Source organism: Rhamphochromis sp. 'chilingali' (genome assembly GCF_963969265.1).
Source record: "Rhamphochromis sp. 'chilingali' genome assembly, chromosome: 14".
Lineage (NCBI taxonomy): Eukaryota > Metazoa > Chordata > Actinopteri > Cichliformes > Cichlidae > Rhamphochromis > Rhamphochromis sp. 'chilingali'.
The window spans coordinates 11,045,757-11,058,877 of record NC_137941.1 but is presented as its reverse complement, the minus strand read 5'-3'; positions in this window follow the sequence as shown (position 1 = coordinate 11,058,877).

Sequence of the window (13,121 nt, the reverse complement as noted above, 5' to 3'; positions counted from 1 at the left end):
TTCAGATTAGCCACCGGTCATCATCTCCTCCGCCTTCCTGGAGCCCTCTCCCGCGGACCCTCACCCCTCCGGTTCCCACGGCCCAGCCCTGATTGTAAGATAAATAGCTCTACCCCGTTGTATGCTGTTATCTCCCTGCTCCCCAGTAACTCTCTTCCCTTCTCTTTTGCATCCTCCCACGGTCCCAATCACGGCGTTCCCGAGTTGTTATCTCTCGGTCCCTTGGTTCTAATATTAACACTGGATGTTTTCCTTTGATCGTTCCGGGTCACCGTTAGTTTGAGAAATAAAGTTATTCAGCATGCATCCCGGCATATTGTGTTTGCTTCTGGGTCCAGCTTGCGTGCTAGAACTACAGTGGGGCAAAAAAGTATTTAGTCAGCCACCGATTGTTCATGTTCCCCCACTTAAAATGATGACAGAGGTCAGTAATTTGCACCAGAGGTACACTTCAACTGTGAGAGACAGAATGTGAAAAAAAAAAAATCCATGAATTCACATGGTAGGATTTGTAAAGAATTTATTCGGAAATTAGGGTGGAAAATAAGTATTTGGTCACCTCAAACATGGAAAATCTCTGGCTCTCACAGACCTGTAACGTCTTCTGTAAGAAGCTTTTCTGTCTCCCACTCGTTACCTGTATGAATGGCACCTGTTTGAACTCATCATCTGTATAAAAGACACCTGTCCACAGCCTCAAACAGTCAGACTCCAAACTCCGCCATGGCCAAGACCAAAGAGCTTTCGAAGGACACCAGGAAAAGTATTGTAGACCTGCACCAGACTGGGAAGAGTGAATCTACAATAGGCAAGCAGCTTGGTGTGAAAAAAATCAACTGTGGGAGCAATCATCAGAAAATGGAAGACATACAAGACCACTGATAATCTCCCACGATCTGGGGCTCCACGCAAGATCTCATCCCGTGGGGTCAAAATGATCATGAGAACAGTGAGCAAAGATCCCAGAACCACACGGGGGGACCTGGTGACCTGCAGAGACCTGGCACCAAAGTAACAAAGGTCACCATCAGTAACACACTACAACGGCAGGGAATCAAATCCCGCAGTGCCAGACGTGTTCCGCTGCTGAAGCCAGTGCATGTCCAGGCCCGTCTGAAGTTTGCCAGAGAGCACATGGATGATACAGCAGAGGATTGGGAGAATGTCATGTGGTCAGATGAAACCAAAGTAGAACTTTTTGGTATAAACTCAACTCGTCGTGTTTGGAGGACGAAGAATACTGAGTTGCATCCCACGAACACCATACCTACTGTGAAGCATGGGGGTGGAAACATCATGCTATGGGGCTGTTTTTCTGCCAAGGGGACAGGACGACTGATCCGTGTTAAGGACAGAATGAATGGGGCCGATTGTGCAAGTTCCCCCACTTAAAATGATGACAGAGGTCAGTAATTTGCACCAGAGGTACACTTCAACTGTGAGAGACAGAATGTGAAAAAAAAATCCATGAATCCACATGGTAGGATTTGTAAAGAATTTATTCGTAAATTAGGGTGGAAAATAAGTATTTGGTCACCTCAAACAAGGAAAATCTCTGGCTCTCACAGACCTGTAACGTCTTCTGTAAGAAGCTTTTCTGTCCCCCACTCGTTACCTGTATGAATGGCACCTGTTTGAACTCATCATCTGCATAAAATCTAGGACTGAGTAGCTCCCTCTGCAGCTGGATCCTTAGCTTCCTGTCTGACAGACGCCAAGTGGTCAGACTGGGCAGCATCACCTCATCCCCCATCACACTGAACACTGGTGCTCCACAGGGGTGTGTACTGAGCCCTCTCCTATATTCACTCTACACCTACGACTGCACAGCCACTAACAACTCCAACATCATTGTGAAGTTTGCGGACGACACTACACTGGTGGGTCTTATCACCAATGGTGATGAGACGGCTTACAGGGAGGAGGTCAGCGCCCTGACCCACTGGTGTCAAGACAACCATCTCACCCTCAACGTCGCAAAGACAAAGGAGTTGATAGTGGACTTCCGGAGGTGCAGAGAAGTACACACCCCCATCACCATCAACGGCGCTGCTGTGGAGAGAGTGAGCAGCTTCCGGTTCCTTGGTGTACATCTGGCTGAGGATCTTACGTGGTCAGTACACACAAACAAAACAGTGAAGAAGGCGCAGCAGCGCCTCTTCTTTCTCAGGAGACTGAAAAGATTCGGCATGAGCCCCCGCATCCTCAGGACCTTCTATCACTGTGCCATTGAGAGCATCCTCACTGGATGCATCACCACCTGGTATGGCAACAGCACCACCTACAACTGCAAAGCTCTCCAGCGAGTAGTGCGGTGCTCTGAAAGGATAATTGGAGGTGAGCTTCCTTCCCTCCAAGACATCTACAGGAAGCGGTGCCTGAGGAAAGCGGGGAGGATCATCAAGGACTCCAGTCACCCCAGCCATAAACTGTTCAGACTACTTCCATCAGGAAGGAGGTTCAGCAGCATCCGGTCCCGTACCAGCAGACTGAGAGACAGCTTCTTCCACCAGGCCATCAGACTGCTGAACACGTCATAGACACCTCACCTTCACTACTGGAACTTTAACATTATGCACTCCATACTGTACAGTAATGCCACTGTTTTGCACATGTCTCAACTCTGTATATTTTTATATATTTTATTTATTGTTTACTCTATTTAATTTGTAAAATATGTGTACACACACACACACACACACACACACACACACACACACGTAGAAAAATATTTAGTATACACATCCAGAAATGCATATACTATTATATATTGTACATATATTTATTAGTTTCAGATGTAGCCATTCTTGTATTTTGCTTGTTTACATTATTGTATTTTGCACAACTCTGTTGCTTGTGAAGCTCGCACACAAGAATTTCACTCACATGTGCTGTACCAATGTACCTGCACATGTGACGTGACAATAAAAGTGATTTGATTTGATTTGATTTGATTTAAAAGACACCTGTCCACAGCCTCAAACAGTCAGACTCCAAACTCCGCCATGGCCAAGACCAAAGAGCTTTCGAAGGACACCAGGAAAAGTATTGTAGACCTGCACCAGACTGGGAAGAGTGAATCTACAATAGGCAAGCAGCTTGGTGTGAAAAAATCAACTGTGGGAGCAATCATCAGAAAATGGAAGACATACAAGACCACTGATAATCTCCCTCGATCTGGGGCTCCACGCAAGATCTCACCCCGTGGGGTCAAAATGATCATGAGAACGGTGAGCAAAGATCCCAGAACCACACGGGGGGACCTGGTGAATGACCTGCAGAGAGCTGGGACCAAAGTAACAAAGGTCACCATCAGTAACACACTACAACGGCAGGGAATCAAATCCCGCAGTGCCAGACGTGTTCCGCTGCTGAAGCCAGTGCATGTCCAGGCCCGTCTGAAGTTTGCCAGAGAGCACATGGATGATACAGCAGAGGATTGGGAGAATGTCATGTGGTCAGATGAAACCAAAGTAGAACTTTTTGGTATAAACTCAACTCATCGTGTTTGGAGGAAGAAGAATACTGAGTTGCATCCCAAGAACACCATACCTACTGTGAAGCATGGGGGTGGAAACATCATGCTATGGGGCTGTTTTTCTGCCAAGGGGACAGGACGACTGATCCGTGTTAAGGACAGAATGAATGGGGCCATGTATCGTGAGATTTTGAGCCAAAACCTCCTTCCATCAGTGAGAACTTTGAAGATGAAACGAGGCTGGGTCTTCCAACATGACAATGATCCAAAACACACCGCCCGGGCAACAAAGGAGTGGCTCCGTAAGAAGCATTTGAAAGTCCTGGAGTGGCCTAGCCAGTCTCCAGACCTCAACCCCATAGAAAATCTGTGGCGGGAGTTGAAAGTCCGTGTTGCTTGGCGACAGCCCCAAAACATCACTGCTCTCGAGAAGATCTGCATGGAGGAATGGGCCAAAATACCAGCTACTGTGTGTGCAAACCTGGTAAAGACCTATAGTAAACGTTTGACCTCTGTTATTGCCAACAAAGGTTATGTTACAAAGTATTGAGTTGTATTTTTGTTATTGACCAAATACTTATTTGCCACCCTGATTTACGAATAAATTCTTTACAAATCCTACCATGTGGATTCATGGATTTTTTTTTTTTCACATTCTGTCTCTCACAGTTGAAGTGTACCTCTGGTGCAAATTACTGACCTCTGTCATCATTTTAGGTGGGGGAACTTGCACAATCGGTGGCTGACTAAATACTTTTTTGCCCCACTGTATGGTTTTTGACAGTACAGACTGGCCAGGATGGACCCAGCAGATCCAATACGCTCCACTATTAACAAGCAGGGCGCTATACTTGGTCGGCATGATCAGCTGCTCCAGTCACTCCAGGACCAATACACACTCAGGAAGAACTGCGTGCCAAACAACCCGAACCTACGTACCGCGGCATATCTTCTCCGCTGCTGGAACCCTTCCACGGGGAGCTGGACCTGTGTGGGGGGTTCTTTTGCAATGCTCCCTATTTTTTAGCTGTGCGGCGAATGCCTTCCCCACAGATGCTGCTAAGATTTCCCATTTTGTTGGGCTGCTGCGGGGACAGGCATTACCATGGGCTGAGGCTTATTTAACTTCTCATCCAATTCATCTTTGCCATTACAATGACTTTCTGGAGGAGTTCAAGGCGACCTTCTCTCCTCTGATCTCTGAGGATGATGCGGCACAGAAATTATTGGCATTCGGTCAGGGGCGGGGCAGTGTAGCTGAGTATATAGTAGAGGTTCGGACCATGGAGGTTGCCGTGGGTTGGCCCGATTTGGCCCTCCGCAGAATTTTTTTACTCTTGCTGAACGATCAGATGAGAGACCAGCTTGCATTCCACGAGGAAACAAAAACCTTTGAGGAGCTGGCATCCCTCGCCCGCAGGATTGATAGACGCCTGCGGGAGAGGGATGCCGAGCGGCGGCTCAAGCCATCGAGGCCCGTATTATGGCCGGAGTTTCACGTTTCATCGGCTCAACCCGCGGCTGCAAGCACTCGTTCTCCATCGCCTCCCCTGCCAGAACATATACAAATCGGTCGCTCCCGGCTCTCACCGGAAGAAAGGGAATGCCGTTTTCGGGCTGGGGACTGCTTATACTGTGGGAAGCCTGGTCACCGCATTGCTGCTTGCCCGGCCCACCCGTGCTGCCCACCCGTATCCCTGGTGACCAACAACAAGACTTTTACATGCTGCGTGCTGGTGGACTCTGTAGCTGAACAGAATCTAATGGATGAGAAACTGTCAGGAAAGTAAGAGTTATCGCTTACACCGCTTGAACCACCCATCACCGCATCTACTTTGAATAATTAAGTGTTTGCTTTCATTACTCATCAAACCGCGCCAGTAAAGTGTCATGGTCCCCGTGTCTACCCAGCCGGCTCCACAAGGCCACATGTGTTTTTGTGTACATTCTCCTCTCTCCTCCCGACCAGGGCGGAGCTCACTGCAGGCTCCCGCCCTTGGCACACACACACCTGCATCTCATCAGACTCTAATTATGGGTTGGACTCTTAAGACCGGGACGCAGACAGCCTCATCGCTGGATGATTGTGCTAGACACATCAGTGATCCTCAGCCTTGTATCTTTAAGCTCTGTGAACTAGCTGTGATCTCTGTGTAACCCCACTTTCTCCTGTGCACAGTTTCCACGGACCCCGTGATTTGAACATCCCAGCGCGTGCTCCCGACGCAGGGAAATCCAATTCTGCTGAGGAGACCTACCTTGGCACTTGTGCAGGTGAAACCAAAGGGAAGATATGTTTCACCATATTTTCTAGCCTTGGCTTAGAATGAAGTTGGTTTGGAAACATATTCAGCTATGCTTCATCTCCTGCTTTGCGTTTCTGTGGCCGCCCCGTGCTAGCAGTGTCCAAGCGTTTTTTTGGGGGGTTTTTTTCCCCCCTTTTCATACCGCGTCCCCCCAGCAATGGGGCGGGCCCCACACTTTGGAAAGGTCTGCTCTAGAGTATCATGATTTACAGCAAGTGTTTAATAAAGATAAGGCTCGCTCACCGACCATACGATTGCGCCCTTGACTTACTTCCGGGAGCCCCACTGCCCTCTAGTAGACTGTATAACCTGTCCCATCCCGAGAGAATCCATGGCGAACTACATCCAGGAATGGCTGGCAGCAGGAACAGTCAGACCGTCTTCCTCCCCCATTGCTGCGGGCTTCTTCTGTGTGGGGGAAAAAGGACGGGTTGCTGTGGCCGTGTATCGATTATCGATATTTTATTTTAGTGTATTTGATTGTTTCTATTGTTCCTTAACATTGCTTTATTGTTGGCTGAATGTGTAAAGCGCTTTGGTCAACTATATTTATTTTAAATATATGTAGCTCCCCACCCGTGATACTGAGTCTAAATCCACTTACCTCAGTTTGGACCCCCTAGGTGGGGTGTTAGGTTCGTTACAGCCTAGATACCAACAAATGGTTCTGGTATAGACAGGAATCAGGGAAACTATCAGTAAACCTTTGCCTGCAAGTTAGACTTAACCAGTAGTAAAAGAATCAACCCCAGACAACTCTTTAACACAAACCAACAGTTTACTGAATGTAAGGGCAGGAAAAGTAATGTATAAAACACCCTTTTCTTAACTCAACTCAAATGATATCCAGCTCCATAAACAAATGAAACATGCTGTGTAAATGAAATATTTCCCTTTAAAATTATTGTCAAAGGAGCTTGCAAAGAAAGGCGTCTGGACTTCTTTAAGTTACTTGAAGACGTTTCACCTCTCATCCGAGAAGCTTCTTCAGTTCTAAGGTCAAATGGTGGAGAGTCCCAGATATAAACCTAGTGGGAGTAACCCCCCACAGAGGGACAAAAGGACCCCCTGATGATCCTCTAATCGCCTGAGACAAGGTGTGAAACTGGGTGTGGGCCCCAATCAGCCAGAGTTTCGGGTGAGTTCATTGTGAAACCTGGCCCCACCTTATCATGCGAATTCCTGAGATCAGATGGCCCAGGATGTGAGTGGGCGTTAAGGCGTCTGGGAAGGGATCTCAAAACTGGATTATAGATGGCAGAGAGTTGGTGTCGTAAACCCCTGCCTCTGTTCAAAGATGGTCGCTCACAGTGGACATAGTGGACATTCTTTCACTCTTTCAAACCATCTGTCCTCTCTGTCCAAAATGTGAACATTGGTATCCTCGAAAGAGTGTCCTTTATCCTCAAGATGCAGATGGACAGCTGAGTCTTGTCCTGTGGAGGTGGCTCTTCTATGTTGTGCCATGCGCTTGTGAAGTGGCTGTTTGGTCTCTCCAATGTAGAGGTCTGGGCATTCCTCGCTGCACTGTACAGCATGGGGCCCACACCCAGTTTCACACCTTGTCTCAGGCGATTAGAGGATCATCAGGGGGTACTTTTGTCCCTCTGTGGGGGGTTACTCCCACTAGGTTTATAGCTCTGATAAGTATGCCCAATAATAAGGCTCCAGGTCCAGACGGCTTCCCTGCAGAATTCTACAAAGAATTCTGGACAATTTTGGCACCAGTATTCCACAGCATGTTGCAGGAAATCGAGGAAAAGGGCAGACTACCACCAAATATGAATTCTGCCAACATTAGTCTCCTGCTAAAACCAGGCAAAGATCCTTTATTTCCCTCAAGCTATCGTCCAATTTCTCTTTTAAATGTAGACCTTAAAATAATCTGCAAAGCTCTCTCAAAGAGATTAGAGAAAATGACCCCCCTCTTAATTCATCCTGACCAAACTGGTTTCATAAAAGGTCGGCACTCCTCAACAAACACTCGTAGATTACTTAATTTAATAGACTACTCATACGATAAAAACATCGAAGCCATAATATTATCTCTAGATGCAGAAAAAGCATTTGACAGAGTTAATTGGAAATTTTTATTCGCAACTTTACACAAATTTGGTTTTGGAAACTCTTTCATAAACTGGATAAGAATATTATACAATTCCCCAACGGCTCGTATCAGAACAAATGACCAGACATCCTCCAGCTTCTGTCTCCTGAGGGGCACCAGACAGGGATGCCCACTCTCCCCCTCACTTTTTGCAATTTTTATCGAACCTCTAGCAGCAGCATTTAGACAGGCTACAACAATTAAGGGCATAAAATGTAAGAACATAGAACATAAAATCAGTCTCTATGCGGATGATGTGTTGCTTTTTCTGCAAAACACACAAACCAACCTCTCTGAGGTAATTACTTTAATAAACTGGTTTTCAAGAGTTTCAGATTATTCAATTAACTGGCCAAAATCTACAGTTCTCCCCATTAACTGCTCCTTCCATAATTCTTCCTCTGCCCCACTGCAATCCGGAAATATTAAATATTTAGGTATTAATATCTCTCCTAAGCTTTCAGACTTAACTAAACTAAACCACATCCCACTTCTAAAGAAAGTAGAAGGCGATCTGACTAGATGGAAATCTTTACCCATATCACTCATGGGAAGGGTCGCCACTATAAAAATGATGATCTTGCCAAAAATAAATTACTTATTTTTGATGATCCCTAACAAACCATCACAAGATTGGTTCAGATCTCTGGATTCATATATTTCCAAATTCCTTTGGAAAGATAAACCCCCGCGTATTAGCTTAAAAACGCTACAAAGAACCAAGGATAGAGGAGGATTAGATCTGCCTAATTTTCACCAATACTTCTTAGCCAACAGGCTTCAATTCATCTCAGAATGGTTAAAACATACCTTCTTAGTTGAGCCCTGGCTAGATGTTGAACAGGCACTATGCAAGGATCTAGAGATTTCAGACCTACCATTTATTAGCTCAAACATCAAAAGACATGAATGCTTTAAAAGTATCAACATCAGCTTTTCTCTAACAGCATGGTGGGAGTTTCTAAAAATAACGGAGTCTTCATTAATCCCATGCAAACGTACACCTATCTGGAATAACCCTGACATATTACAAAACAATAATATGATTAATTTCCCAGAATGGAGTTGTAAAGGAATTAAATACTTAGAACATATATTAGAGGGAACAGAATTTATTCCATTTGACAGACTAGTTGAACAATATGGGATCAACAAGACAAGGTTTTTAGAATATCAACAAATTAAATCCATAGTAAAAAAGAAATTTAACCTCAGTCAAGTTGAATTACAAACACCACTAAGTGCGGCACATTTTCTTACTCTTAAATCCCCCAAATTATTATCTAAAATATACAGAACACTTTCTAAATTAGATGAATCAATATCCCTTCCTACTGCAAAGTGGGAAGCAGATTTATCAGTCAACCTAGACCAAAACTTCTGGTCTCAGATTTGCTTAAAAACTTTTAAATTAATTAAAAATCCCAGTCTGCAATTAATACAATACAAAATACTTCATAGAGTGCACTATACAGGTCATCGGATGTTCAAGATGGGCTTTACATCTTCCAACAACTGCTCACACTGTCAAGGCAATACACCAGACAATTACATCCACGCTCTTTGGTTCTGTCCACCAGTGCAAAAGTTTTGGCGCGAGATATGCGAAGACTTATCAAAATGTCTGAAATGTAACATTCCAACCTCCCCCTTAGTGTGTTTGTTGGGCAGCTTAGATAATGTCACTTCAGAAAAGAATATAGCCCATATGATCTTCACTGCCCTATGCATAGCCAAGAAAACAGTCCTCATGAACTGGAAAAATAAAAATAATCTTAATTCTAACCAATATAGAAATTATCTATTAGATTACATTAGTCTTGACACAGCCTCTGCCACCACATTAGATCAATTGCTCTGGGCCCCTTTTATCAGCTCCATCACCTAGTGGGGGTGGGGGGTCATAGTTTGGTCCCGCCTTCACTGTTGTGATTGGTGAGGGGGTAGGGACAGGCTTAGGGCGTCGGGGGGTTCCCCGGAGGCATCTTCCTTGGGGGGCTCAACCCGGGGTAGCGGTCACGTCCGGTTGAGGGCTCTGTTGGCTCTCAGGTGACTGTTTCCTCGCGGCTGCGTGCAGCGGGGCTAGGGGAGGGTCTGTGCTGACGGACGTGGGTTACTGACCTGGCAACCTGGCTGCCCCTGGGTGGGTCCGGGATGGGCGTGAGGTTTTGGGGGCGCTCCGTCTCTGGGCTGGGGCCCGGGCCGGGCCTCGGGGGCTCGGGTCCTGGTTGGTGTGTTGCCGGGGTTGTGGGCGGGTGGGTGCATGGGGGCCCGGCCCTGGAGCAGGGTGCCGCCGGTGCATCGAGCCGCCTGGGGGGCTCTTCAACTGGTGGGGGGGATGGTCACATCTTGCAGGAGCTTTCTTCTCTCAGGAACTCTCTGCAGGAGGGGGAGATACAGGAGAGGTGGAGGAAGATCTCAGCCTGGGCGTTTACCGTCTTATGTAGTCTGGAAGATGTGTGGTTGGTGGGGTGGGTGCAGTTTTCTCTGTGGTGGGGTTGGGTGGACTGTCCAGGGCTCTGTGGAGCCGGGGGGCGCTACTGCACTGGGCCCCGGTCTGATGGGCCTGGGCCCCCCTTCCCTGGCGGGTCGCGGAGGGTGGGAGTGCCTACTGGGGTCAGCGGGGGAGCTGGCCCCAGGGAGGGGTTACCTGCCCCTCCCTTCCTTCCCTCCCCATCTCCAGCTGCCTCCCTCTTCCCGCTCCTCCACAACCACCCACACATGCAGGGCCTTGGAGTGGGGGTATGTCACCAGGGTGCAGAGGAGGCTACCCCCCCCCTGTCCCCTTCTGGCTGCCTCTGCCTCAATTTTATCCCACAACTTAGACATTCACATTATTCACACTCTCATTACACATACATATAGGATCTTGGGGGTGGGCACAATCACGGAGTCCAAATCACCATCAGGGTGTATACCTCACCCCTGACGTCGTTGCCCACCTCTCAATTTTAAATACACTTAGTCATTGAGGGTTAGCAGGAGGGACTATGCGCTTACCTGCTGCTCCTTGGCAGGTAGCTCCATGCCCTCCTGGGTTTTAATTGCACCTTAGAACACATATGCATCAACACTACAATGAGCGGGTGGAGGGAGGTTTGGAGTCTTCTCCCACCCCCATTCTCTGCGGCCTGCTGGAGCGGGAGGGCTAGTAGGAGGAGTTGGCCGTCCGACTGCGGTCTGGGGTGTGGGGCCTCCCTGCTGCTGCGGAGTCGGGGTGGTCTGCCTCTCCCCACCGCAGGGAAAAGGGTAACACCACCTGGGTCTGGGTGCAATTCCCCCCTCCAGGGGCAAGGGTACCTAGACCCGGTTTGTAGAGTACGCTTGGGGAGTGTGATTGTGTGTACAGCGTCTCTTTATGTCTGTCTCCACGTTGGTTGAGTGTGGAGTGAGTGCATATGAGAGCATGAGGGTGGGAATGGATGTTTGTGTCTGTGTGTGCCTGTATGTCTGTGTCTATATGTCAGGTTGGGTATCAGACGCCACCTCTCTGGGGACACCTCAGGCCCTCCAAGGTTTGGAGGCCTATCTCCACCCACCACCACTTCCCCTGCCGGTGGCGGACTCCCTCAGGTGTCGGTGTGTTGGTGGTTCTTTGCGTCTGGGGGTGGGCGTCCGGGTGCACACCGGCTCACTCCTTGGCGGCCGCTTGTCGGGGCCTGGGGCCTGGGGCTCGCTCGGGCCCCTTTGGAGGTGGGGTGCCCCCGGCCTCTCGGCCTAGGGCTCGGTCACTCAGGCGCAGCTGGGGGCCGGCGGAGCTCACGGGCGCGTCACTGCAACTCCCCCTGACTTCTGCTCCGCGGCTGCTGGGCGAGCCCTCATCTGGGACTCTCCTCAGCTCTTACTGGGACAGTGGCGCGGCTGCCCCTCTGTTGGTCTTCCATGGTCTCTTGTGTTCTGGGGGCCTCTGGATGTCTGGAGTTTTGATCTCCTCCATACCCGCTTCACACCCTGGAGGACGGGGCTGTGGCCCCCCCCACACTCCCTAGCAGATCATTACATGGAGAAACCTTTGGAATGCAAGCATGCTGATCCACACAGGTATGCACACATGGGTATTCACAGACGCGGACTAAAGCTTTCTTGGCTGCTGCCTCAAAGCACACTGTGCGCTGTCTATCTTGCGTGCTGCACAATATCGTTTATTACTTAGTAAATACTGATATCTATGACTAGCTAGTTTATTGTGATGGTGCTTTGTTTTCTCTATTATTATGTTGCTCTTTGTTGTTTGCTGTCTCCTCTGTTTGTTTTTGTTTGTTTGTTTGTTTTTTTTCTCCATACAGGTGACCCAGGAGTTTTTTTTTTTTTTCCTCTCTCTTCCCCCCCCCCTTCTCACCGTCTCTTCTCCCCTTTGGTTTTCTTTCTTTCTCTCCCCCTCTCTCTCTCATTCATTCCCCCTGTCCTATTTATTAAAAAAAAAAAAAAAAAAAAAATGACAAAGGATGAACTGAAGCTCTGCCATCACGTAATGTCGCATACTGCTGTTTCTGATGTCATTTAAGAAAGGAAAAAAAAAAAAAAAAAAAGAACTGAAGAAGCTACTCGGATGAGAGGTGAAACGTCTTCAAGTAACTTAAAGAAGTCCAGACGCCTTTCTTTGCAAGCTCCTTTGACTACAATGACCTGGATGACTGAGAACCTTCACAGACATACCTTTGAAATTATGTTAAACAACACAAATTATGTTATCACCTCTTGGTAAGTGACTCACCAATATACACTCAAAAATATGCTACATAAATCCACTAAATACACAATATTCACACATGGGCCCCACACACACTCACATTCACACTTGTTGCAGGCCTGTTTGCTGCTCACGGCGAACGATGGAGAAAAATCCTCTTCTCCCCAGTAAGAGCACGAAAGTCCAACTTACAGTTCAGTTGCTCGGTAGGTTTCTGTTCACCAGTCCCAAACTAAATCCACTCTCTGCTCTCCCTGCGGACCGGTTGCTGTCTCTGCTACAGCGCGTTAGCCAGTCACTGTCCAGCTCTCCGACAGTCCATAGCGGCTGCCTCCGTGGCGCAGCCAAGCAGTCCGGGCTAGCCTTTAGCCTCGGCAGTCGTAGCTGGAAACACAGTTTTACACGGTGGTGCGACCGTTGAAACAAAAAGTCACTTCACCCACACTCTGTTGCGAAGCTCTCACACGGTTAGCTTTCTAGTCATACACTCTTTTGTGCTAGGTAACCTCAGTAAAACTAGCTGAGTCTCTCACTTTGGTT